The sequence below is a fragment of the Pteropus alecto genome, unplaced genomic scaffold, assembly GCF_000325575.1.
Source record: "Pteropus alecto unplaced genomic scaffold, ASM32557v1 scaffold74, whole genome shotgun sequence".
Classification (NCBI taxonomy): domain Eukaryota; kingdom Metazoa; phylum Chordata; class Mammalia; order Chiroptera; family Pteropodidae; genus Pteropus; species Pteropus alecto.
Window position 1 is genome coordinate 5,544,063 of NW_006436291.1, and position 4,106 is coordinate 5,548,168.

A 4,106-nucleotide genomic window follows, 5' to 3' on the forward strand; every position below is an offset into this window, starting at 1 on the left:
CTTTCCCTAAACAGCCTTCCAGACACACAATGTCTTCCATTCATAGTCATCCACCCCCAAGATAATCTCAGAGGCTCCCTTTCTGGACCCAGCTCTGTTCCAGATCTCACGCGTCAAGCTTAGATTTGGTCCATCCCCTTCTCCCCAGCACACAACTTTATAAACTTATCATGCCCAGATGACATTCTGTCCGCACTTAGACAAGTAGCAAGGTGTTAATGGTTTGAGGTATGCTCCTTCCTTCAACCCAAGCTTCTAGGGCTTTAATCTGAATTGTTTCTATTCTAGGAGTGGGAGGGCTTTGGGCCACCTGGGGTTTGGGAACCCCAGGATCATCCTCTCATAATGGCCACTTCCTTTGCCTCTAATTCCTGCCTAGGAGGACAAAGATAAGTAGTGACAAGTGTAGAATAATAATTCCTGTTAAAAGCAACAAGTTGATGGGTTCTGGGAGGCTGTAAGAATCCTGCAAGACAGGTTCTACCTTCGAGAACTTACAGCTGGGTTGGGAAGAATAAGACATAGATAGGGCTAGGGCTCTAGAGTAGGTTGAACAATGGCTGTGGGCAGTACTTTGACAAATGGACAGGTAGTGCTATGTGGCCTGGGGAGCCAGGGAGGGTGTCATGTGGGGAAGGAAGGACAGGAGCTGTAGCTAGAGTTCTTAGGTGGAATTCAGATACCAAGGAGAGAAAAGTACTGGCAGGCATATCTTCCTATCGAAACCAATATTTTAACTGAAAAATTTCCGAATCTCTTCCTATCGTCCTCATTTTAGATTTAAGCCTAGAACTTTTATCAACTATTCCTCTCCAGCTCCTGTCACTGTTTTGCTCGACTTGCTCTGGCCAGATTCCCGCCATCTTGCACTTAAAAGAGGTTTTACTCTCCTCCAGATACAAATGCCTGTCCTACCTCAGTGCCATACCAGAAGGAGGCACGAGCTGTATATGTTGCCGAGTCTCTTGTTGGAAGACTTCTTTCTAGGGTGAACATAATCTTGCCAGGGAGAGAAGAATTTCTCCTGCTGGGTAACAATCACCAAACACTTATTTTCTAAGCCTCATTACTAGACTTCTTCCTTGGCTGTCAGCCTGGATTTTCCTTTTTAATCATTTCCAGCCCAAGTGTATGTAGGCTACACTAGTTACAAATAACAAGTTGGACAGTTAAGGAACAAATAAAAGGCAAAATGCCCACACAACCCATAAAATGTTTTCCTGGTCACTGAATAGTTGAGAGTTGCCTGTATAAGAAAATCAAGAATGCTTTCCCTTTTTTTGTTTGTAGTTAGTTGCAGCTTCTTTAGATGGTCGAAGTTGTAAGATTTCAAATCACACGTGTTGAAGGAGCATTTACTTCCTGAACTTCTCCCTCCTCGCTAAAGAGGCTCCCATGCTCTTGCCTGGTGTGAGACCCTTGGCAGCATCAGCCACATAGATGCTCAAGAGACATGTCAAATGAACTAAAGAAATTAATTTAGGTGTTGGATATCCGCTATGGGATTAATATACGAAAGAAGCATGAGAACTACACAAATTGGCTAAGTATATCAAACCAGGTTGTATTCAGAGTCTGCTCTGTGCTGCTAGACACGGGAACTTGGCTGATTTGCATACGTCAGACCACAGGGAACCTATAGGAAGATTCCCACTGAGATTACTATGGACTACTTTCCCAGGGCTCTGAAGCTGCATACCCGTCCTGGGAAAGGAAAACAGATTTAAATCGAATTCCTTGGGCACTCCGGGTCTCTCTCATTCTGTATTTGAGAGGAGACCAAGTCTCTGTCTGTGGAGCCTTATTCTCTCTCTAACAAACTTTCCTTTTGTCTCTAACTCTGGCTTGTGCTTGAATTCTTTCCTGTGCAGAGTCAAGGACCCTCCCCAAGTGGGGACTCAAATCCTACACTGGGATCAGTCCTTCTATCTTCCCGTTTTATGGTTCCTATATAGCTAATGACTGGAATCTGAGAATTTTAGAGGCTCAAAAATCTTTGTAATGTATGTTCTGTCCTTATGTTTCCAGACTGTACAAATAAAACACATACAAATGGAACAGCTCTGTCTCTTGGTTGAAAACAAGCTGTTTTCAAGTCTAGGTCTCCAAGGCCAAGTTAAGCTGAAAAACAATAAAATATTATTATGTAGAGAAACATGATAGAGAAACAATAAAATATTATCATGCTCTCTGTACTGTTGCATTTTTCTGATAATAGGGAAGATATAAAACCCAGACATGCTCAGCAGTTTCTTGCATATAAAAGCATATTTGTTAAGGAGTAACTTATTTGTGGGTCCAAAGGCATTCTAGCCTATGACATGACTCAGAATCTTGGATTGTGCCCCCTTTATGAACTCAGAAGCACCTGCTCCTTCTTTTAAAGGCATAATCAGGGAATTCCTGGACTTTGTAAGAGTTACAAGAACTGGGCTTGCCTTTACACACCTGCCCAGGTTTGTAGAATAGGAACATGAAGAAATAATTTTTCTTTTGAAGAATGAGCTAACTTGCAAGAACTCAATCACACTGTATTCAAGGTAGTGGAAGGATAGCAAATAAAATTTAAAAAAAAGAAAGAAAAGAAAAAAAAAGGCAAAGTCCTACCCTCAGTGAGCTCCAGAGAGGGGGTGGCCATAACAATTGGAGTAAGTACCCTTGGTCTAGGGCAGATGGAGCCAAGGAGGACTGAATTCCTTTTTGAGAACTTGCTCTGGACATCTGCAGACCTGGGCTCTGCTGTTTTACGGCTCTGCCTCTGTGCCCACATCATACAGACTTGACTTTCTGCTTAGCTGGTTATGTGTGTTGAGTGTTTTCCATTTGTCCTCCAACCCCATTTCCTCTCTGCCTTGTGTCCCAGGAGGCTGACCTGCAGAATCTGCCTCTCTGGTTTTCTAATGGGTTTCGTCCATGGATAACCCTAGCAGGAGTTTAGAGGTTGGAATCCTCATCACCCTAGCTCCCTTCTGGCAGAGTCACTTATGATCACCACCCAGGCACATGGCCTCTCCTTTCTCTCTCTCTTTGGGTTCTGGAACACTATCCCTTTAGGACTAGGGTTGACAATCTCCCCCTCTCCCCAAGGGCTCTAGGTTACTTTTCTACTCTTTATGGTTTACTTGTCCGCATTTAAATAATTTCTTTAACAAGCAGAACTCAAATTTACATTTTGGAGTGTACCATCTGTTTCCAGGTGGGACCCTGACTGATCACGTGGGTCTAATGGAACACGGTGCGGAGTTCAGTCCTCTGTCCCTGTTGCTGTCCGCTACTGCCTTCTGAGAAGTGTGGTGGCACACAGGGCTGGGTTGTCCTTCACCTGCGGGATAACCCTGGGAAGTCGCTTGCCCTCGCCTAGTCCGTTTACCCAATATACAACAAAAGTAGTGTAGACTAAACGGTGTTCCAGTCCCTTCCATTCTATCATGATTGTCCTGGTGTATCCAATTTGAGTTCTGCATTTTAGAACGGATTGTGGAGGACGCAGCAGACAGTGTGTTATGGTCATTTAAGGATCTACGAGCAGCCACGAGGGAGTGGGCAGAGTGTTTTCCAGTTGCAGCGGTGACTTCTGGTGGGTGGGTTCAGAAGTGCGACAGCACCGCAGCACACCAGGGTTCAAGGGCTAGAGGGCCTGCAGGCCTATCTGGGTCGGAGCTGACGTTGGCGCCCCACGTGAGGCTCTGCGAGGCAAGTGACTGGGAATACGGCCATGAGGGGCCACGGCTGGAGGTCCAGCCCACGGTCCAGCCCCAGCGGTGGGGGCCCAGGAAACGCCGCGAGACTGAGGGGGCCCAGTCGAGGTTTCATCCCTTAGAGCATCGTCTTTCCATCAGCAAAGGAGGAAGGGGCACTGGGCGACCGAGGGGAAAGCATGGGCCAGGCGGGCGCCCCGCGCAGGGACCCTGCACTGGCCAAGGGCAGCCGGGACCGGGAGGTGCGAGCGCGGCTGGAACCCGCGCTGCTACGCTGCGTCTGCGACGCGCGGCCGCGGGGTGGGCGGGGCGAAGGAGGCCGGCGGCGATTGGTGCCCGGCGCTTGCCGTCGGCCAATGGGCGGCGAGGGCGTGTCGGGGCGGGGCGGAAGCCGCATCTTAAGCTGTG